This window comes from Lactuca saligna, chromosome 6, assembly GCF_052625555.1.
Source record: "Lactuca saligna cultivar CGN05327 chromosome 6, ASM5262555v1, whole genome shotgun sequence".
NCBI classification, from domain to species: Eukaryota; Viridiplantae; Streptophyta; class Magnoliopsida; order Asterales; family Asteraceae; genus Lactuca; species Lactuca saligna.
In genome coordinates, this window is record NC_136422.1 from 51,861,323 (window position 1) to 51,886,423 (window position 25,101).

Below are 25,101 nucleotides of genomic sequence, written 5' to 3' on the forward strand. Positions count from 1 at the left end.
TTGGAGGTTGAAGAGGATGATCTAATCCATGAGTTTAAGTCTTCAAATGTGGAAGAAACCCTAAATTTCGTGGGCTTAGGCTACAATGTTCACTACAGCGTGTCATCCTATCGCCACATCATAGTGTCCAATTAAAACACATTCTTCATTAAGCAACTTACCACGTCGTGGTTATCAACCTACCACATCGTGGTATGCCTAGCTAGCAAACCTCAAATCTGATTTATGCCTGATATCACTGTAAGCCCAAAGTCTTAAAACCAAACCCAAGAACCTTATTCCTTAAGGTCCAAACTCGATCCTTTGAGATCCGAGACCTGTTTCCAAATCAATTACCTACCTAACCTTCAAGTTAATATTATCTCGAAATAGTATCCTCAAGGATAAGAGTGTGGGGAATTTAGCGTAATATGGTCGCTTATATTATTGGGATATATTAATCAACATGGTTGATGTTTCAACAATAGAGCTAGTTCGAGAGGCTGATAAGTTGTCATAAAGGAACCAAAAAATATTATTTTGAGTATAAGAAAAGGGACTCGGTTGATTTAGTACTGTGAGATCATAGTACATAGATCATTCTTACTTGGGAAAGATGAAAGCAAGTGGCAGGAACTGCATATATTCATTAAGTTTGTGATTTTGGGTACAAAATCAGCCAAAGTGAGGAAGGATTGTAACACCCATAAATTCAGGTTAGACGTTTAAGGGATTAGATTTAAGATTATTTGTTGATTAATTAAAATCCTCAAATAGGATAATTGCAAGTAAATAAGTAAGTACACAATACGGGTTATATAAATATATTTATTTATTGCGTACATGTTATATAGACAAATATAATGGATATATAAAATTTGTATAGAATCTTATTATAAATTTAACGAATTATTTTAAAGGACATTTATATGAAAACGATTATTTTGAATAAATAATCTATTCAAAATTTGTAGTAATCGTAATTATGAACTCATGATTATAAAGAATGTCAAAACCTGACGTCATATGAAGAAGTTATGATTTTTCGAAGTCGCATGTTCGACATAGTTGTCTGTATTGGCTGTAAAATTCAAAAAAAAAATTACTCGTTATCCAGAATGATGTAAACGAAAGTTGATGTCCTTGTAAATGTAAGTCCTTATATGCAAATAATGTTGAGAATGACATGGTTGATGTTTCAATAATAGAGTTAGTTTGAGAAGCTGATAAGCTTTCATAAAGGAACCAAGAAATATTATTTTGACTATAAGAAAAAGAACTTGGTTGATTTAGTATTGTGCTATCATAGTACATAGATAATTCTTACTTGGGAAAGCTGAAAGCAAGTGGCAGGGACCGCATATATTCACTAACTTTGTGATTTTGGGGATAAAATCAGCCAAAGTGAAGGAGGATTGTAACACCTGTAAATTATTGTTAGACGTCTAAGGGATTAGAGTTATGGTTATTTATTGAATAATTAAAATCCTCAAATAGGATAATTGCAAGTAAATAAGTAAGTACCTAATACGGGTTATAGAAATATATTTATTTATTGTGTACATGTTATATAGACAAATATAATGGATATATAATATTTGTATAGAATCTTATTACAAATTTAACGAATTATGTTAAAGGACATTTATAATAAAAGGATCAATTTGAATAAATAATCTATTCAAAATTTGTAATAATCGTAATTATGAACTCATGATTATAAAGAATGCTAAAATCTGACGTCATATGAAGAAGTTATGATTTTTCGAAGTTGCATGTTCCACATAGTCGTCTGTCTTGGCTGTAAAATTAAAAACAAAAAAGAAATTACTTGTTATCCAAAATGATGTAAATCAAAGTTGATGTCCTTGTAAACGCGAGTCCTTAGATGTAAAGAATGTCGCGAATGGCATGGTTGATGTTTAATAGAGTTAGCTCGAGAGGCTGATAAGCTATCATAAGGGAACTAAAAAATATTATTTTGAGAACAAGAAAAGGGACTTGGTTGATTTAGTATTGTGAGAGCACAGTACAGAGATAATTCTTACCTGGGAAGCTGAAAGTGAGTGGTGAGGACAACATACATTCACTAAGTTTGTGATTTTGGGGAAAAAATCAGCCAAATTGATTGAGGATTGTAACGCCCGTATATTCGGGTTACACGTTAAAGGTATTAGAGTTATGATTATTTTTTGAATAATTAAAATCCTCAAATAGGATTATTGCAAGTAAATAAGTAAGTACACAATACGGTTTATATAAACATATTTATTTATTGTGTACATGATATATAGACAAATATAGTGGATATATAATATTTGTATAGAATATTATTATAAATTTAACGAATGATGTTAAAGGACATTTATAATAAAAGGATTAATTTGAATAAATAATCTATTCAAAATTTGTAACAATCACAATTATAAACTCATGATTATATAGAATGCCAAAACCTGACGTCATATGAAGAAGTTATGATTTTTCGAAGTTGCAAGTTCGACATAGTCGTCTGTATTGGCTGTAAAATTAAAAACAAAATAAATTAATCGTTATCCAAAATGATGTAAATGAAAGTTGATGTCCTTGTAAATGCGAGTCCTTATATGTAAAGAATGTCGAGAATGACACTCGTATGAAGAAGTTATGAATTTTGCAATAGATTTCACAGTATACTTTTTATAAAATATAAAGTGAAAATAGAATGTGAATTTGTTGTTACGATCTAAAGTGAAAATAATATTGTGAGTCCAGTACTACCTTATGGATCAAAAAAATATTGACACCAAAATTTTAGTTATAGTTAAATATATGTGTTCTAAGTCAGAGATTTAGCCGGTTCATGGAATGTTCTATAAATATATATGTTATAAGTCGGAGATTTAGCCGGTTCATGGAATGTTCTACAATCCGAAAATCATAAATTGTCAAACATAAGTGGATGCGATGCGATCATCTTGGGCCCATCCTTATTCAAATAGAAGTACCTGAAAAAATTTAAACATAAACCGTAAGCATAAAGCTTAGTAAGTTTCCCCAAAGTACCACATGCCATACATCAGACATACATAAAAATATAACGAGTCTATTTCACCACTGAATCCCTTTTGACCCTCTGAGTCCCTTACGACGCCATGGGTCCCTTTCGATTGTTTGAGTCCCTTCGACTCCTTCGTTATCTTTCAACCTGTAGAGGTCTATTTCGCCCCTATAGCTAAGCAAACAGTCATACTAGCAAAAGTATAAAGACATCAAAGACATACAAGCATATCAGTAAGTGTCACGAATATCACTAATACAGTAGGCCAACATTAGTGCCTTTGACCCACAAACAAAGTGAGGAGACTCACTTCAATCTGATCATTAACAAATCACACTCTCGGGCTAATACTACCGTGGCTCCTCACACTGAACATATTTGAGAGGCATCCCTAATTAATAATCAGGGAAATAACCCCTATTTAATGGTCCAAAATCATATTCTATCTTATTAAGGGAAAAATACCATTTTACCCTTCCCTTACTTCGCCAATCTAACCATAGCCCAAACCATAACTACCCAAGGACAAAAAATGGCAAAGTAGCCTTCTAATGAGTATTCCCTATGTATCACCCATTACGCCTAACGTACTGGGCTTCGAAAAAAGGGAATTCGGGAAAAGTCTGTTACACCTTGTGTATTTGGGAGGTACACCCACCATACTCCTCTGTTGCCCAAAACTATACTTTAAGTCCTTAATGATTTAAGACAAAATGTCCCAATCACATATGTAACTATTAAAAAGGTCTTAACTGATAAGGTTCGTAACTTTATGCTTTTTCCTGGCTTAATAGGACCCAACACTAAACTCTAGGTCCAAAATTTCATAAAAAGATCAACAACTCATCCATTGGTGGAAGACAACCCCCAAGATTCAATTTTTATGAATTATCAAACTTAGAGATGGCTAGAAATGTTGCTCACAGGTTCTGGAGTAACTTATATTAAGAAGATCCAAGCAATGGGACCAAGATATGCCATAATATGAGTCAAAACTCAATCTACACCAAAGATATATAAAGTTTGAACCTTTATACCTCCAAAAGATGCTAAATGAAGAACTAAGTCTGGATCTACAATCTCCAACCCAACACTTCTCCAATGAGATCCTTGTTCTTCTTCAGTATGCACCGAAACACACCAAATAACTCAAATGGTTCAAGAATTTCACAAATGGGGCTAGGCTTTCAAAATGATGCTTTGGGATAGTGGAGGCTGATGATGATACATGTATTAAGGTATATAAATAGGATCCAAAACCCAAAAATTAGGGTTTAACACCTGCATGAGTACGTCCAACGTACCAAGCACATATACCTAGCGTACTCAAGGAATCTAGCGACCATTTTGATGACCTATTCCCAACATACCTATCACGTATGCCTAATGTAGGGACTAACTTGCAAACTTTTCATTTATTTAGACTGTATATAAAAATACCTGGAACACGAACATTACAATTCTCCCCCACTCGAATCAAACTTCTTCCTCGAAGTCCGCCTGCTCAAACAACTCTAGATAGTGTTCTCTTATATCCTCCTCTGGCTCCTTTGTCCACTTTGAGCCATTTAGGTGCTGCCAATACACCTTCATTAAACCTACTTCCTTGTTTCTTAGAGTCATTGTCTTCTTATCGAGGATCGTAATCGGTCTCTCTATGTAGTTTAGGCGCTCGTCCACCTGAATATCGTCCAACGACACCACTACGGAATCATTGACCAAGAACTTCCATAGCTGAGAAACATGAAAAGTGTTGTGAATCTAACTGACCTCCGTGGGTAATTCCCAACAATAACCAACCATGACCACTCGAGCAATAACCCTGAAAGAATCAATATATTTGGGGCCCAACTTTCCCTGCTTCCTTAATCGGATGCCATCTTTCCAAGGCGCGACCTTCAGGAGTACCATGTCCCCAACCTGAAACTCCATATTTGATTGGCGTCAATCAACATAACTCTTATGTCAGCCTTGTGTCCAGAGCACCACCTCCGTGCTACCCATTACTTGCTGACTAACCTTGATCTAGTAAATATGGATTAATACTTCCTCCCATAAAGCATCTTGAAACGTGGTCGATCAATACTGGCGTTATTGTTCCACGTGTAATTCCAAACGATAAGTAACCCTGCCCACTCAAGCAATAACCCTGAAAGAATCAATATATATATATGGGCCCCAACTTTCCCCACTTCCTGAACCGGATGTCACCTTTCCAAGGAGACGCCTCCAGAAGTACCATGTCCCCAACCTGAAACTCCAAATCCGATTGGTGCCTATCAGCAAAACTCTTTTGTGTCCAATCCAAAGGGAGATATGTATCCTAGCTACTGCCAAAATCCAACACACATGCCTGAAACATATCCTCCATGGTCTGGACAGTCCACTCACTCTAACCTTGATTTCGTGGATGAAAAGCCGTGTTAAAGTGCAATTGCATACCCAACTCCTCATGAAATCTCTTCCAGAATCTCGAAGTGAAAACAACATCCCGATCACAATCTACTAAGATTAGGACCCCATGCCATGCCACAACCTCCCGGATGTAGACATCCACCAACTTCTCCATAGAGACACTCTTCTGAATAGAAATGAAATGCACACTCTTTGTCGATCAAGCCATGATGACCCAAATCGTATCTACCCCTTGCATGGTCTGCGGTAGCTTTGTGATAAATCCACCGTAATCTCTTGCCATTTTGAAATGAGAATAACCAACGACTTCAATTTTCCATGAGGATGTTGATGCTTATCCGTGACTTTTCTAAAATTAAAGCACCTCTCCACATATCAGGTCATGTCCCGCTTCATGCAGGGCCACCAATAATTAAGCCAGAGGTATCTATACATCTTTGTTGCATCCGTATGAATAGAAAACTTCGACTTGTGCGCCTCCTCCATCAAAATCTACCACATACCCGCAAAATAAGGAACCCAATCTCTCTGATGAAGGATCAATAATCCCCAAATATCATTATCAAAAGAGGACACCTGACCCATTATACACTCACTCTTTCGGTGTTCATCTTTCATAGCCTCCACGTGAGCCTCTCAGATTTGCTCTGAAAGTGGGGTAATCATAGTTATCCTCAAACATACTTCCCTAATAGGGGTACTAGCTGCCTTGTGTCTAACAACAATGTCCACCACGTTGGCCTTCCTTCGGTGATAAAGGATCTCACAGTCATAATCCTTTAACATATTGAGCCACCTGCACCTCCTTATGTTAAGATTTGGCTGATCCATTAAATACCTTAAAATCTTATGATCATATGTAGATGATGCAACATATCCCATACAAGTAATGAAGCCAAATATTTAGAGCGAAAACTATTGTATTAGGTGTCTAATCCCATAACTATAATTAGTATAAACTTGAATTTAAGGTAGCATAGCCCTTTTGGGTTACCTTTAAACCTAGAAATAGGACAGGATGATATTTGGAGAGAGAAGTTGATTTATTACTTGATTAATAAATTGAAATTAATAATTTATTAATATTATAAGAATTATATAATAATTATAAATAGCAATATTAAATTAATATTTAATCATAAATTAATTGGAATTCATTTTGGGATTAAAAGAATTAATTAAAAGTGTAGAATCTAAAGTAAAGTTATTCAATAGTTGAACAAAAGGCTCTAAAACCTTCCTAGTATAGATATAATCTAGGGTTTCTAGAATATCCCATGTGAATAATTGGGAAGAAGATAATTACCAAATTTGAATTAATAATATTTAATCCAAATTAGGGTTATCTTGGGTTTCCTTGTTGCACTATATAAAGACCCCTATACCTTTCATTTTTGATCATCTATTCTTCCTCTTGGGTTGGCCGAAATTCTCACATCCTCCCTCCTCTCTCCTTAATATCCTTCTTTCTAGCCTGGGTATGAACCATTAGACGCACGACGCTTGTGGTCGTTGCTTCCAAAGCTTCAACAACACAAGTATCATTATTATTTTCAATAATAAAAATAAGATATGTAATCCTAAACCTTTTTATATGATTTTCTAAAATAACCTAGGGTTCCTAGGAATCTTAATTTGATGTTCATAGTTATAGGTTCAATAGTGAAAACATATATCTTGTTTTAGGAAGCATGCGCACTTAAGAGTTTAAGTTTGTTATACATAAAACCCATCAATGGAATCGGAGCATTTGGTTTGTTATCAATTAAATTGTTATAATTGTTAAATTTGATCAAAATTAGGCTTTGTGGCAATTAAACCCTAAGAGGTCACAAATTTTAAAATTAGGGTTTTCTTTCCCCCTAAGTTTCAAAATTAGGGCAAGGGTTATGAAACCCTTACCCTCCTCCCCAAGATTTAGAAATTAAGATAAGGATTTGAAATCCTTACCTTCCTCCCCATGCTATTTTCGAAATTGGTAGGTGATATGGATATTTAGTTTTGGTAATTATCTTATTACTTGCATTCACTACTAGAAAAACAGCCTTTTACGACGCTCATTGCGCGTCGTAAAAGGCTCAGACGACGTGCAAATGCGCGTCAAGGAAGGCCCTGTCATAAAGAGAGACGACGCGCAATTACGACGCGCGTTTACGACACGCAATGCGTATCAAGGAAGGCCCTGTCATAAAGGAAGACGACACGCATTCGCGTGTCGTAACCTTACGACGCGCGTGTTAATGACACGCAATGCGTATCAAGAAAGCCCCTGTCAACAAAGGCCATGTCATAAATGAAGATAACACACATTTTTGCGTATCGTAAATTTAAATATTTAAAAATATATATATTTATATATTTATTAAATTTTAAATTAAATTTGCATTTAATGTGTCATAATAGAAATAAAATACCATATACAAAAAAATACAATCCATTGAATAAACTTTAATGTCATACAATTCTATTTCTTACAATATATAAATTTGCATTCATCTAATATACTCTATGTTTCATACTAACAATTGAAATGAAGAATACAACACTTGCATTTTCAGCATCTTATCTCTTTCGGCTTGAGCTTTCTTTTCCACTTCTAACTCGAGAGCTATTCGCTTTCATCAACCCTGTAAACACAACACAAAATCACTTGTCATTTTCATTCGCTTTCCAATTTTCGTTGTGTGTTTAAACAATGACAATCAAAATGACAAGAATACCCTCATACAAATTGTAAATATTACCTGTAAAGCTATCAACAATGACAATTCTTGATCCTATGAACTAGAGAGTATATCATCACAATTCCATCTAACACCACCCATAAGAACCCGTAAAGCTATCAACAATGGTAATCCCTGTTTCAATTCTTTTTTATAAAGGTCATTTTTTATAATGTTTATGAGTTATAAATACGTGTGTGTATGTTAAGGTGTTTTTTTTCTGTTATACACAAACAGCAACACACATGCACACACATAAAAAAAGTAACAAATAAATGATGTTTTGCGGAATATAGCATTATCCTTTCATAGCAGTGTACTTTAAGTTTTTGTCAATTATAGCATTGAACTTTTGTTCTCTCTCTCTCTCTATATATATATATATATATATATATATATATATATATATATATATATATATATATATGGTTAGAAATAACAGTAATATGAAACTTGCAAAGAGAAAGAGAAAAAGTCAACTCACTTGGTCAATTGCAAAATGAGCAGGTTTATCTTTTACAAGAGACAACTCTTCCCTCAAGCGAACCACCACTCCAACAGAAGCATGTGTGGTAGTGATTCTCGTTTGAACCAAATCATATAAAGATGAACCTTCAGGCATTGATACTGAATCTGCATCCTTCATCCTCCCAACAACAGCAGCTTCACCAAGTGGAATGGGATCAAATATCTTACAAGGCAGCTTCATTAGAGATGATTCGTTGTATTTCAAGAAATCCTGTAAATTAACAAGAAATACATATGATTTATTAACTTGTCAATTGCATGTTGAAAGAAGTTTTGTAACTAAACGACCAATTAAAACATTAACAGGAACGACTTTTATCATGGAAAGCAACACTTTAAGGCACGAATCATCATCATGACTGTACTCCACGAGTGATTCCAATAATACCCCTAGAAACTTGTCAATGTTGGACTCCTTGGTTAATTCAGAAAGAACCCCCGAAAGATCCATTTATCACAAAATCAAAACCATGTTCAGGAAACATAAAGAAAAATAAAAACTTTGAATTGTCAAAATAAAGAAAAAATTTATCCTTTGAGGCCTACCTATTTCCCTTCAAGATATTAACAGCCTTTTTAGGGAGCACTTCCACAGATTGCAACTACCATGTAAATAAGAAGGGTATAAATTAACTGCATAGAGTTACGGATAAACAACATATGGTAAGCAAGAATACCTGTACTGGCCTAACATTGTCGTGATTAAATTGCATTCTCTGTTATACCTTGTAATAGATAAGAAAAACTGTTAATTGATGATCCTACTATAATCTGCACTTCATAATGTAAAAGTTAAATCAATTACTTGGTTATAACCAGCATGGGCTGCTGAAGCATACGGTCCATAGCTTCCCGCCATTCCAATATTCCCTGTATTGCTTCCTGGCTTATATTGTGGAAGCGGGTATTTAGAATTAGAGGTGGCAACCACTAGTGGTGGTGCTGCTGGATACATGCCTCCGCCGCCTTGTTGTGGTTGTTGTGGGAATCTCGTTGCTTAAAAACTGATGGATAGCAGGTGGTGGAGGGACATAAAATGGGGAGAAATATGGACCGTATGGGATGTAATTTGGAGGGTAATGAGGTAGATGAACCCCTGGTGACTGCCGGAAAACAGGTAATGGTTGTTGAGTGACGGATATGGAGCTTTGCATGACTCCGGGGGTTTGTGTGGCGGTTGTTGGTGTTGGACTGGTGGTGGATAGCATTAGCGAGTTCCCGACCTGTGGTTTCAATTAATTAGTAAATAAAGGCATATATATATGGTTAAATTTGTTGGCATTTAAGAAACAAACCTCTTGAGAAGAGTGAGAAGGTTGTTGAACATTTCAATTGTTCTTTGTGGTTGAGTGGAAAGGTGACATGCGCCCATCACTCTCACGATAAAAGTGAGCATAATAGCTTGCTGGATCAAACGGTTGCTGAACCTGTAAATAATTTTCTCAAAAAAATCATTTTCTTTTTTAATTAATTAATTAATGGATTATAAATAAATAAATAAATAAATAAATAAGGGTGGTAGGGTCTTACTACAAAGCTTGGGACATGAGAAGCATCGTGTGCCTGAGACTTGGTGTTTTCAAAAGATGTAACTTGGCTTCCAATCATTGGTGGCATGAACCCAAAACTGAAGTTTGGATTTGGTGATGTATGAACAGCTGGGTATTGATGACTTGGAGTAGGGAGTGAAGAAGAAGAAGAAGAAGAAGAAGAAGAAGTTTCTTGCTTCGACTCTCTGCACTCGGGTCCCGCATTCAATGACATGTCACCTTCTGTTGGTAAATTCTTGGGTACATTAGATGAAGATGTGGTAGGGTGTTCAAGATGATCCTCCTCTCCAACAACATTTTCATTTCTGAACCACTAAAGTGCATACATTTATCAGAAAATGTTGTCTACTCCAATATGAAATACAACCTAAGTAACAGAAACCTGGATTGCATTTGATCCTCTTTAGTTTCATCACCCTCCTCAGATGCTTCAGACGTCTTTTCACTCATGGTCACAGCCACGGGACCATTGAGTTTGAGGGGGTTTTATTAAAACCAAAAATGACATCAAAACTCCCAAAACAGAAGCCGAGTTTTTCGGCTTCGGGAACATGAAGGTGATTTGGGATAATGACATGTTTATCATCTGAAATGTGGGACTCCTTCAGCTTCTTCTCAAGTTCATCCTCCTATGAATCAAGATTAGTGGAGGATGTAGAAGAAACTATTGTTGGAGTATGAGCTTCAACTGGAACCACAACCACATGCACCTTAATTGACCTTTGACTTTGAGAAATTGGTTTCGGTTTCCATTCCATGCTAGGACCAACCGTAGGAAATCACAAACAAGTTTATCATTAAGTTATACTGTTTCACTTCTAATAAAAGCATTCATTTAAAAGTTAAGGTATCAGTGTCTTGATACCTTTTTGAGGTCCAATTGCTTGTTGCATCCTATTATTATAACTTGATGAAGGCCTGGAAATGGATAAGGAGACAGCTGTCGCTTCACCTTCCTTCTTGTTTTTTCATAGAGATTCTCTATATGAAAATCTTGCTCTAAAAGAATTGTCACTGCAACATCCTGGAAAGTAATGGAGTTTGTAAAGTTTTAAATGAAAAGACCAAAATACCCTCGTTACATATATAATAATAAAAGGAAAAAGGTGTATTACTTACAGAGCCATTCCAATCAACACAATGAACAATACCAAAAGAACCAGTGCAAATGTTGGTCTCGCTGCCTAGTCTGTGAATCGACTTCTCCCCTTCACAATTCTGTAAATCCTTAAATTTGAACCTTAGTACAGGTTCTTGCCTCCTTTAAACTATAAAGAGTCAAACCCCCTGAATTTCCAAATATGAAAGCGAATTGCTTAATAAATAAATAAACCAGTATCACATAATCAAACTAAAGTGACCTTGATTAAAGTCAAAATAGATTAAAGTCAAATGTCAAAGTGAATTGATTAAAGTCAAAATACATGCAAAATCGACCTTGAGATCGATTTTGAGAGGCTAAATAAAATCGGAATGCAAAAGATGAGAATTAGAGTGAAGATGATAACGTCAATATACATTAAGAATCACTCCCACATACTTCTTATTGGAGGAGGAAGCAGCTCATCTCCAGGAGCGCCATCTCCAGCGCAAATCAACCCACATCCTTCTTATTGGAATCCTTTGTCTTAGAGAATAGAGATGAAGGAGGGTAGGAAGCGATATCTAGGGTTCGAGTGTGAGAGAGAACCGTTATTGCATCGTCGATGATCAGATTTCATTAGACGCACTCCAAACTCAACCTGAATTCGGATCCTTCGAAGGCACCAGTGGGAGGTATATGTTTTCCCTAGATCCTGAACTCCCACCAGATTTCTTCCCAGACTTCATGCTCTTCCATGGGTCGACTTTCTTCCCTTTGCCACTCTGATTACAGAAACGTACCTGCGAGAGTCGGTCCTCAAAAATTTCAGTCTCGAGTGATTCGGAGGTGGGACCACCGGTAGAGGAAGAATCATCGAGCGTTTCTTTCGTTTTGAAGGAGAAGGTTAGGGGCAGCGGTGCGTGGGATCTGAGTGGGGATATAGGGATTGGTGTTTCGATCTTGAACTGGTATCTTGAGATGGAGGAAGTGTGTGCTTAGGTTTCTAGATGCACTCCAAACTCTTAAAGCTTATCAGGTTCGATGTTGGTGGTGGCAGCTTAGGGCTTAGAGAGAGAGAGAGAGAGAGAGAGAGAGAGAGAGAGTACAGAGGTAAAGGAAGACGAGCCGATTCAAAAGGATGTGTTGATTCAAAAGGATTATTAGGGTTCTATTGTAGGATTCTAGTGTGGATTGAGTTTTTAAGGCTCAATGGCGGTGGCAGTGGCGATGGCTTAGGGTTTACAGAGAGAAGGAAGGAGTGAATGAAAAGAGAGATACTGAGGAGAGAGGGTAGAAGCGGGGTTCTTCAAAATTTTAGAATTTCAGACGATTTCATTTTCCCCCTTTAAAAACGCGCGTTTAGGAAAAAATATAAAGCGACACATTTAGAGGACGCACACTTTATGAAAGGCGCCCTCCGCATTTCTTTTTTTTTTCTTTTCTTACACTAATTTTAGGGCACGCACAAATGCGCGCCCTCTATCCTTCAAATTTTGCAAAGCTGACATTATTTTTTAGGGCACGTACAAATGCGCATCGTCTATCAGAGAGTGTCATTGTTTGCGCGTCATTAAAGGTCTATTTTCTAGTAGTGATTAATAAATGGATAATTAAAATTAGATCACTCCTGTACCTATTTTCAAAAATTGAGGGGTATTTGGATTAGAATTAAATCCATTGATTAATTTAATTGGATAATCCTTATTTGATTTAGTATGATATTAATAGATAGTTATTAATCATTTGGTTTAATTTTTAAATTTAAAGTAATTGTTTAATTTTTGAAATTTAAATATAAACCTAGTATTTTGAAAAGTTTTAAAATACACCTTGTACTATATGTAAAATTAATATTGTAATTATTGCTATACGTATAAGACTAAGTCAGTCAAACTGCTAATACGCCTCATTCACGAAGCTAGACTATAAGGGGGTATAAGGAAACTGCCTATAAAATGGTAATTGAATGGGTGTCAACTCTCACCCACCGCTTCCTTGATTAGTGGAGGGTCATTAGCCGATAGGGTTTGATAGGACATCTATACCTCATTAAAAGTATAATGCTATTACAAGTAACTAATCTTTTATTTAAAATCCTAATCTTAGTTACTTTAGGAAAAATGTGAATTTGTAGGCTAACCCATGAAATTGCACATTACACTTTATAAGTCGTTAGTGGAGCATGTGTAGTTAACTAAAACACGAATTGAAGACTAACAAAGAATGGTAATGGGTGTCTTGAAAATCATCATTTATTAACGGAGCTCGTGTGGCTAACCGGTACATTAAATTGAGATGATAAATAACATTGAGAGTGCCAAGCTAATGTGCATGGTTATTCACATCTTATTTTTTATCCTTGGTATCCCAGACACAAATAGAAGAGCATAATCTAAGATTAAACATGTCATTAAGTAGTTTCAATGAATCTCAAAAGATTTAGGAATTTCATCAAACCTTAATTGTCTTTAAAACTTTGTTTCTTATGGTGGAATTGGTAAATCGTCATATACCTACCCTTACATAATTTACAACTAGATTACGACATCCCTTTTCTAATTTGTGACTTATTTAGTTGGATCCTACCCTTAATATTTCATTTTGGGTTGTAATATTAAGGTTCATTCTTATCTCTCTAAAACTACCTTATTTTTACAGATGTCTACTCCAACTAATGCTTCTGGTTCCTCCTCCTCCTCTAATGAAAATTCTCTTTGCTTAACATCTACTCAAGGGTGACATTCGATAGCACCAACTACAATGATTGGATGCGCAACATCAAGATGGACCTTCATTTTTAAGACAAAGAGTATGTCGTTGAGAAAGAACTTATTAAGATAGACCAAGGGAAGGCCACTCTTGAAGAACTAGATGAATACAAGAAACACTAAAATCATGCAACAAAAGTTTCTTGTATCATGGTAGCAACCATGACTCATGAATTGTAAAGATTCTATGAGTATTAATGTCCATAAGAGATGAAACAGGACCTTATGGAAAAGTACCATAAGTGAGCTCATCAAGAAAAGTACGTAGTGGTAAATTACCTCATGTCAAGCAAGATGAAAGATAGAGATTCTGTTATCAGCTACATGCAAAACATGCAACGATACATGGATCGTCTCATTAAGCTAAATGTGAATTTTGATAAGGAGTTGGATATTGACATAATCTTGCACTCCTTGCCAAATTTTATGATCATTTCATTTTGACCTATTATTTGAACATCAATGAGACAACTTTGTCTTAATTACAGAACCTCCTGCGAACTGCTGAAGATAGAATGAATGGAAAGAGTATTGCCTCCACTCATGCTGCTACTTTAGTTTCAGCCATAGGTCAAGGGATAGGGAAAAAGAGGAAAGGTCCTCCCAAGGAAAACTTGATGGGAAAGCCTCAAGTTGGGATGTCAAGCAGTGGACCTAAAGGTAAATCCAGTTTTGATGCTCCTCCTATCTCTGATCCCAAGAAGGCCACTTGATTCTACTACAAGGATAATGGGCATTAGAAACGAAGTTGCCCAAAGTATCTTTAAGATATTAAAGATGGCAAGGTGAAGCCAACTTCTTCAGGTATTTACATTATCTTATCTAAAAACTCATCTTGTTCTCGTTCTTGGGTCCTTCATACAAGATGTGGAATTCAAATTTGTTCTGATTTGCAGGGGCTAAGAAGAAGTGAGGACATGGAGCATGGTAGAATAAACATGATCATGGGGAATAGACGATCTTCATCTATCACCAAGATTGGAGTTTATAGTCTAGTGCATAGGGATGCAGTTAGTTTAGATTTGATAATTATTGCTACTCATCAGATTTGACACAAAACACTATTTCTTTTCATGCATTGATCAGACTAGGTTTTAGATATGCTTTTAATAATTTGAATGGTTTAATTTATGTTTATAAAAATGGTGTTTTTATTTATTTTAAAGCTTTACCATATGATGGTGTGTATGAAAATGTGATTTGTGTAGACAATTTAGGCAATTAGGGGTGAGCAAACCCAAACCAAAAAACCGAGAAACCGACTAAAACCGACAAAACCGAAACCGAAAAAACCGAAACCGAAGCAAAACCGACGGTTTGGGTTTGATATTTTTAGAAACCGAAAAATCGGGTTCGGGTTCAGTTTCTAACCAGAAACCGACCCATCCAACCCAAGAAACCGACCCATACTTAAAACCGACAAACTGCCCCAAGAAACCGACCCATCCAACCCAAGAAACCACCCATACTTGATTGTGTTTTAGTTGTAATACACTATTTCGGGCTTTAGTTGTAACTTGTAATTGACTATTTGTGTAAGAGTCATGTTTTTTGAAGTACTTAACTTAAATTTGTTATTTTTTGAAGTATCTAACTTGTTGCTTCATTTATGGAAAATGGGTTAAAACCTTAAACCCATGGGTTTAAACCCAGAACCCGTGAGTGTATGGGTTGAACCCAAGAAACCGAAAAACCGCCCAAACCGACCTCAGAACCCAAGAAACCGAACCGACCAGAAACCGATCCTATTGGGTTCTAAAAACCAGAAACCGACCATTTATGGGTTGGGTTGGGTTTGAGTCCAAAACCGACCCAAACCGACCCATGCACACCCCTATAGGCAATAGTGTATTTCAAATTGACTCGTCGAATGGTATAGACAAAACATTCTTGTAGTCCCTTCCGATCATCAACAAGAGATGCAAATCGATTCTATGTGACTTTTACGGATGATTCTAGTAGATATGGTTATATCTACTTAATTAAGCATAAGTCAGAATCATTTGAAAAGTTCAAAGAGGTTAAGTAAGAAGTCAAGAATCAATTGGACAGGAAGACAAATATGCTTAAATCTGATAGAGGCGATGAGTATTTTAGTATAAGGTTCCTTGACTACCTCAAAGAATGTGAAATAGTTTCACAATTGACACCTCCTAGGACACCATACCTTAATGGTGTGGCTGAGAGGCTTAATCGAACCCTGTTGGACATGGTTCGTTCCAAGATAAGTCGTGCTTCTCTTCCAATTACTTTATAGGGGTATGACGTAGAGACTGTCACCCATATTCTTAATCTTGTCTTAACTAACAAAGTTGCCAAAACACCTCACGAAATATGGATATGGAAGGTTCCCTCATTAGCACATATCAAAGTTTGGGTTTGTGAAGCTTTAATTAGACGAGACACTCACAACAAGCTTGAACCTCATAGTGAGAGATGCATTCTCATCGAATACCTACATAAGTCTTTTTGATAGTTGTTCTACAGACCTAGTGAGAACATGGTCCTTTAGCACGAAGAGGATTCTTTCACGAGAGATAGCTCATATGCAAAGAGGACAATGGGAGTACCATTGATCTTGAAGAGATTCAAGAATCAAATGATGAAGGAACCTCTGAAGATGCTAGGGATCAACCAGAGGAAGAGAATCCACTTGAACCAATTGACAAATCATTACCTCTTAGGCATTCCAGATAAGTTACAATGCCACCTGAATTTTATGGTTTCCATATTGCTACAGATGGTGATACATTTATCTGTAATAGTACACTGATAAATTTGGATGAACCTTCTAACTACAAGGAAGAAAGCAATAGACGGTGAGATCAAGTCCATGTATGACAACCAGATTTGGAATTTGGTTAAAAATGTACCAGGTCGAAAGACAGTTGGGTGAAAATGGATTTTCAAGAAGAAGACCAACATGGATGGTAAGGTACACACCTTCAAGGCTCAATTAGTTGTGAAGGGCATTACTAAAACCCCACGAGTTAACTATGAAGAGACATTCTCACTAGTTGCTAAGATAAAATCTATTCGGGTAATGTTAATCATAGCTGCGTTTCATGACTATGAAATTTGGCAGATGAATGTCAAAACCGCTTTCCTTAATGGGAAGTTAGTTGAGGATGTTTAAATGAGTTAGGCAAAGGGTTTTGTAGATGCAAAGTATCCAAATAGAGTGTGTAAGCTTGTGAAATCAATCTATGGATTGAAACAAGCTTCTCACAGAAGGAATATTTGCTTATATGAAAAGGTTAAGGAATTTGGATTCTCTAGGAGTGAAGATGAGTCATGTGTATATGTCAAAGCTAGTTGGAGTATACTAACCTTCCTTTTATTGTATGTTGATGACATACTTCTTATAGGAAATGTCATTCCAACTTTGCAAGAGGTCAAGTCTTGGCTTGGAAATTGTTTTTCTATGAAGGATCTGGGAGAGACTTCTTATATTCTAGGCATAAGGATTCTGAGAGACAAGAGTAATGGAATAATTGGAATTAGTCGAAGTACATACGTGGGAAAGGTACTAAAATTTTTTAGTATGGAAAATTCCAAGAAAGGAGAACTATCCATTCAGAGTAATACCAAACTAAGTAAGTCTCAGAGTCCGAATACTAATGCAAAGATAGCAGAAATAAGTATAGTTCCATACGCTTTTGTCGTTGGATCTATATTGTGTTCTATGACATGTACTCACCATGATGTGTCCTTTGCTTTAAGCATGATTAGTCGTTATCAGGGAAATCTAGGTAACGCTTATTGGGTAGCAATCAAGAATATTCTCAAGTATCTGCGAAGGACTAAGGACTGGGTCCTAGTACTTGGTGGTAGTGATACATTAAGAGTAACTAGGGATAGTGACACTAGCTTTGAAATGGACAAAGACAACTTCCATTCTCAATTTGGTTGGATGTTTACCTTAAATGGAGGAGAAGTTACTTAGAAAAGTTCCAAGAAAGTGACAATGGCTGATTCTACATTCGAATCAAAGTACATAGCACCATGTGAATCAAAGTACATAGCACCAAGCGAAGCATCAAAGGAGGTAATTTTGTTGAAGAACTTCATCAGATACCTTGGTGTTGTGCTAGCCATCAAGGAGCCAATGGAAGTTTCCTGAGATAATGAAGGATCATTTGCCTTGACAAAGGAACCAAGAGATCACAGCAGATTAATACATATCGATAGAAAATACCATTTCATCAAACATAGGGTAGAATAAGGTCATCTCGTTGTAAAGAGAGTATCATCTGAAGAGAATCCTACAGATCCCCTCACAAAGTGTCTGAGTAAGTTCATGCACGTCTAGCATGCTAGGAGCATTAGTCTAAGATATGACATTAGTTTTAGTGGTTAGATAGTTAGTTTTAACCTTTTAACAAAGTAAATGTCATTGACTTTTGGTGATTACATAATAGAGAAATATTTATGAGTTTGTTTACTACCTTTTGTCAACTGTTTATTATTGTGTTTCATAGTGGATGTTTAATTTCCCAAATAATTTGATTATTGAAAGTCCATAGTTAATCATACTTTTGGAAGTATGTAGTGAAATAATACTATCATAAATTGAATTGTGGATTGTCTAAAGAGATTTAAACTTAGCAATGGTATTGCTACAATGTTAGTGAGTACTTTGAAATGGGGATTTAAGTATTGGATTAATCCACGCTCAAAGAATTACTTCATCGAATTTATCATGGGTAATTCTAAGATAATAATATCTTATAATCTTAAAACAGAGATATATGAGTTGTATTTTACGAGTCGATTGTGCATTGACGATACGTAAACGCATCAGTAACTTGATGTTATAGAATTTTATTTCAATAGTTAAACCGACTAATAAATCAACTAATAAATCAACATCTCTCTCCAAAAAAATTTCTCATAATATATTAATAAATTATTTATTTTAATTTATTAATTAAATAATAAATCAACGTCTCTCTCCAAAAATCATCTTGCTTAATTGTTAGGTTTAAGGGAAACCCAAAAGGACTATACTACTATCAATTCAAGTTTATACCAATTATAGTTATGAGCTTAGATTACGCACCAAGGTGCCATAATAGGCACTTTTGGGCCTTGGGTTATCTCTAGATTGTCTTAAATTGTCTTAAATATTGATTTGGGGTAATTTTAATGTATTTAGTGTGAGGAGCTCAGTAGCAGTAGCATGTGTACTTCGGTTATCTCTAGATTGAGGTGAGTTTGCTCATTAAATTGTAGTATACTAGGGTAGTATGTGCTTGTTGTCTTTTTGACTCTTGTTGTATGCTTGTATGCCTGTTTGCTTTATGTATGAGTTGAAATAGAATCATGGGTGAAATAGACCCAATATAGCCTTGATCTGACATATGAGTTGAAATAGACTCATGGGTGAAATAGACAAGGTATAGCCTTAAGTTGATGTTTATGTATGGTATACGGTATTTTGGGGAACTCACTAAGTTTCATGCTTACAGTTTATGTTTAAAATGTTTTCATGTACTTCTGGTTTCAAAAGGAAGGACTAGGTTGATCGCAATGCATCCTCTAGAGATTTATTATGCATTTATTGTTTATGATTTTACTCTGATTTATTGAGAATACTTTTATTATTATCATCCTTTAGGATAATTAATGAATGGTTTTGACTTATTTAAAATGAAATTTTTACTCTAAAATTTTAGGACATTATAATTTGGTATTAGAGCCCTGGTTTGTAGGATTCGGGCACACTCTTGGGTCTTTCTGAACTCAAAATAGGGATTTCTAAAATCTTTTAAAAGATAACGATTTTCTAAAAAGGTTTTCTAAGAAAAAGGGGTGTGATGCATGTAATCAGTTGAGCTCAAGAAAGTATTTCCCAAAATACCCGTAGATCTATTATGCTTATTGTCTTGGTATGAGTATATGAGAATTGCATGCTCAACTAGTGTTAAGGATCTGCTCATGATTTTCATGATAGAATTCTAGGAGAGATGCCTTTATATGCCTATTGATTGAGCTTTTGGAACTGCAATCTAGTATGGATTTTAGATTGTTTATAAAATGTATTGATTTAAGTGAGGCACTAATTTAGATTACTTGATGCTCAAATGTTGCTTACTTTGTGCTATTAGGGACCTCCAATAATATCGGCTAACTATTAAGAGAATACGTTAAGTTACATGTTGTGGGGATTAGATAATTTTAGAAGGTTAGATTTAACTCTATTGCGCAACTCTTGTTTGAGTCCAACTGTTTTAGTGTGAGACCTTGCAGTCGAAGAATTATCTAATGTATGTGGCATGTAATTGTATTCGTGAGGAAGTTAGAATATATTAGAGTGACTCTCTTTTGCTATTGATGGTGGAGAGTGGTGTGAAGTGAATCCTAGGATGGCCTTGGAAGATTGTTAGAATGTGCTTGTGAGAGCATTTTCAGAAGAGATCGTAGAAGGAGTGACTATGGAGTTTAGAAATGTTGGGAGAAGTTCCTAACATCAAATAAGCAAGTTCGTTGGAGGATTCATTTTTATGTTTTGTTCCCTAAATAATTTTTTGCACAAATGTTGGTTGCTTTGTGCTTTATGGGACCCATATTGATGGTGAGTAACTATTAAGTGAATATGTTAAGTTACATGATGCAAAGGTTAAATAATTATAGAATGATTGATTTGTCCCTATTGTGTCACTTTCGTTTGAGTCTAACCATTGTAGGTTTGGGTATTTTATTCGAAAGATTATTTAAGTTTTGTTTCATGTAATTGTATTTATGAAGTAGTTATCTTATATTAGTAGCGGTTCTTCAGCAACTGATAGCTAGATGAGGTGGAAATCCTAGGAGAGCCTAGCAAGTATCTTAGAAGAATTGGTGTGCTAGCTAGCAGTGTATATTCATTTGAAAGTGGGTATATGTGATTGGAGCGAGAGGTAGTGGACATGAGTAGTTACTTAGAGAATCCGAAACGATTCTTGAGGAAAGTATGGATAGGTGTGGAATATAGTATTGGCCCCATACTACTAAAATAACAAGATCCATACTCGAATCAAGGAAACTTTTGGGGATTATAAGAAGATGATTAGGGGTATTAAATGGTTTGGCACCATGATTCATTGCAATGTGTCTCCATTTTATTTGATTTATTGGTTATGGTTGTTCGAGATGAGGATATGCTTGGTGATTGTATGGACCTAAGTAGCCATGTAAGTCGGGGATTGAATACTCAGAGCTAGATGTGTTAGTTGATTTTAAGGTCTCGAGATAGTTGCTCGAGGTAGTGCCATTTAAGTCATACGCCTCAAGAAGGAAGCAGTTATGATGATCAGCTCGAGGATTGCAGCCAGATGCTGAGTGATTGGCAGACAAATTGGGATTTCGCTATCTTTGATGGGAGTTATATTCTTCTAGCTTTCCAAATTTGGAGGAAATAGAGAAAAACATGATATTTCTAGAGTTTGCAGTGTGGAAATGCACAAGAGGATACTTGGGGTATGGTTGCCTTGGGATGAGGTCAAGGGTATACACTCTTTAAATATAGTGAGGTCGGGTGCTAGTTAATTATTTCAGGTAAGCATGGAAATGAATTGGTAATGACAAACTTTATTGTCTTTGATGTGACCTGAATATGAGAATGATGCCTCTTTTATTATGGATGATCCTCACGATGAATCGATGAATGTGTAATTGTGGACGAGGGTGTGATGGCTCACTTGTTTCTAGATAGATAATTAGTGCTAAGATAGGGCCATCGGAATTATTGCTTGGGCATCTACATGAAATTCTTGAGGATAGACGCAGTTATGATTGGGAAGTTTCTAAGGTCACTACCTAGGATTTAGAATCTCTTCAAATTCTCTTGGTCTTTATGTAGAAGATTATACTACATGGTGTTACACCCTACAAGAGTTAGGGATGGTATGTAACTGGTTGGGCTGACTCTAGGTATGGTTTGTTTGTAATTTCGGTTGGAGGTAGTTCAAACCCTAAGTGGAGGAGAAGTGGGTATTATGTGTGGAGGGTCGTTGATCTATTAGGGTATATGGTTTCATAAGAACGGGTCATAGGAATTTATGGTTTCGATATACGAGACTTTGGCCCAAGATTTGGTCAATATGAGGGTGCAAGCAAGTTGTCATTGGATGTATGTACTCAAGAATGCATGAGTTATGTGACACTCGTCAAATTTTTGTTTATCCAAAGTCAAATAAATTCAACAAATCAAACCGGTCAACTTAGCTAACCCTAGTATATTAGGGTTTGCATTATGTTTAAAGTTGTACAACTCTCTATGTTAATACAAAGTAATCACTTGAAAGTTTCATGTGTTCAGAAATTTTATAACCTAATCAGGGTAAGTGATGGAACTACTCGATAAAAACACTATTACATACCCTTCGGGGACTTATAACATTCATAATGAGGCTAAATGGGGTTTACAAACCTTGTGTGGTAAAGCTAAACATCCAAAAAGGTCACAAACAAAGTCTCTCTCAATATATCTTTATCAATCTATCTCTCTCTCTCTGTCTCCCAAATCTCTCCTAAATCTCTCTCAAAACTTCTTACAGCTTTTTATAATCATTCGGGGCATCCCGACCCTTAACCTGGTCAAAAACCGCTCAAAACGGAGTAATTATTGGTAAAACAACCTTATAGGTCCGAAGCCCCAAAAGACCGAAACCCTAAGAACCGAAGTCCCTAGGACTGAAACTACCAAAACCGAAACCATGAAGAACCGAACAGATCCGAGCGAACCGAACGGATCCGAGACCGAACTCGAAACCTCCTTTCGCCTTCGCCTTTGCTTCACTACCTGTGCTTTCGGTCCCTCCTCCGTGTTCGCCTGCGAGATTGCTCAGACCGAAACCTCCTTTAGGTTCTCATGAAACAACCAAGATTCCTTCGGTTCTAAGCTTCCAAGGACCAAACCTTCGGTCCTGAACGTGAATTTTTGCAAATTTCGCATCTTTTCCCGGTTTTCGACCACTTTCGCGTTTTAAGCCTGTTTTTCATGATTTTGACGTGGGATTTTCACCCAAACTCATATTTTGACATATAAGACCCTGAATATTCATAATTTAAATACATTTTAAGTGAAATCTTAGTCTAAGAATAATATCTAGTGGGTAAGATATTAAGGTGGAGTGTTGACTTTACCTTTAAGTTATAACACAAGCAATCCTCCACACCCACTCCATGACCATACTCAGTCACTATTCATCCCTACCTAGTCAACTATTTGTCCTTCCACCCTCTTTCTTCAGCATATGATAGTGATCAAGGGCTGGAAATCCTTACCATCCCTCCCACATTCCTCTCACTTTCACCAAGAAGCAAACCTATTCTCTCTCTCTCACTTTCTCTCTCTAAAGTTGAATTTGAAGGCTGTTCTTGAGCACTCTCCTCCAATTTTGGTAAGTAACTTCATCCTGAACTTGATTATCTTGCATCCTTTCACTCAAATCATGGATTCCTTACACAAATATCATCATAATTGTTACTAGATCTTCAAATCCTCAAGTATCTCCCAAGTGTTATTGACTTGGAAACTCCTTTTCTTCATCATCCATCTACTGAAATCAATCAAGGTGAGTTCATACCCCCACCTTTTCATGTTTTCTCTAAGTTTTAGGAAGAGAATACAAGTTCAATCACCAACAACATAATAAAACTCAAACATCAGCTTTCCACAGAAAAGCGTGGCAGGAAGAAAGAGATGGAGCTGTAGAAAGGAAGAAATTGGAAGGGTGTAAGAATGAAAACGGTGGAGAGCATTAAAGGGGACGATACTTGTAGGCATTTTATTGGAGAAGAAAACAATGGAGAAGAAGAGTTGGACACGTATTATCTAGCAACCACCATCTCAAATCAAGCCAAAGAAAATTAGAGGCAGCAAATAAAAATTAGAAAAAAAAAATAAATAATTTACAACCAATCAGAGACGGAATTAGTATACATATATAATAAGGGCTATAGACATTTTTGTGGTTGAATTTCAAAAAATAGACAAAAAATAAATCTTTCGGGTATAGACATGGATTCTGCGGAGATGTGTTCGGAGGGCTCCGCGTAATCCACTGTAGGTATGCGGAATGGGAAAATCGTAAATAAATCAGGGGTTAAAGTTTTTTTTTTTTTTAAAATGTGATGAACAGTTCCGCGGAAATGCCTCCGCGGACCTCGTTAGCAGCTCCGCGGAACTGTTCATCGATGTTTTTTTTTCGCGTTAATACCCCTGATTAATCGTATTGGTTATTATTAATACAATCCTACTCAGTATACCAAAAGATGGAATAATCTCATTATTATCATCCAATATCAATAAGCGATAAACTTCCTCATTATATTAATCAGTTTTATAATTTCTACAAAGAAAAAATAATAATAATAATATATGTTGACTTATTGGGACTAAAAGAGGGAATAATCCTTCGATCTTAATAAGATATCTCATTATAATTCTCAGATCTTAATACGGGTATTTATAAAATAAAATTAAAAAAAAAAAAAAAACCTCGATGAACAGTTCCGCGGGCTGCTAACAAGGTCTGTGGAGGCACCTCCGCTGAACTGTTCATCAAGTTTTTTTAACATCTGATTTAATTACGATTTTGTCATTCTGCAGAACTACAGTGGATTGCGGGTTGATCAAGTATCCGAATTCTAAAGAAAAATCATTATTGATAATCCAAGACCATACATATTGATAGACATAACTGCTATTTATTTGCTGAATAGACAGATTCATGGAAAAAATCATGACTATACTTAACAATAAAACACTCTGAAAAGACCACATACGACGAAGACTTTTTGTTGCCCTTAGAGCTCACATCCGCGGAATCCATATCTATACCCAGAAATTCGATTTTTTGTGTCTACTTTTTGGAATTCAACCACAAAAAATGTCTATATTTCTTTTATATCATATCCAATTTCAATCTAAAAGGTAAAGATTAATTTATTCCTTGAATGCACTATAGATGAGACCCATCATTTTGGCACCACGACCTCACCGGAACATGGTCCACAATCATAAACA

General features: G+C 35.9%; 1 pseudogene; it reads right to left on the minus strand.

Annotated features, from left to right (window-relative positions):
• Positions 1-9,227: 9,227 nt before the first annotated feature.
• Positions 9,228-10,685, minus strand: LOC145002569 (uncharacterized; annotated as a pseudogene).
• Positions 10,686-25,101: the final 14,416 nt, after the last annotated feature.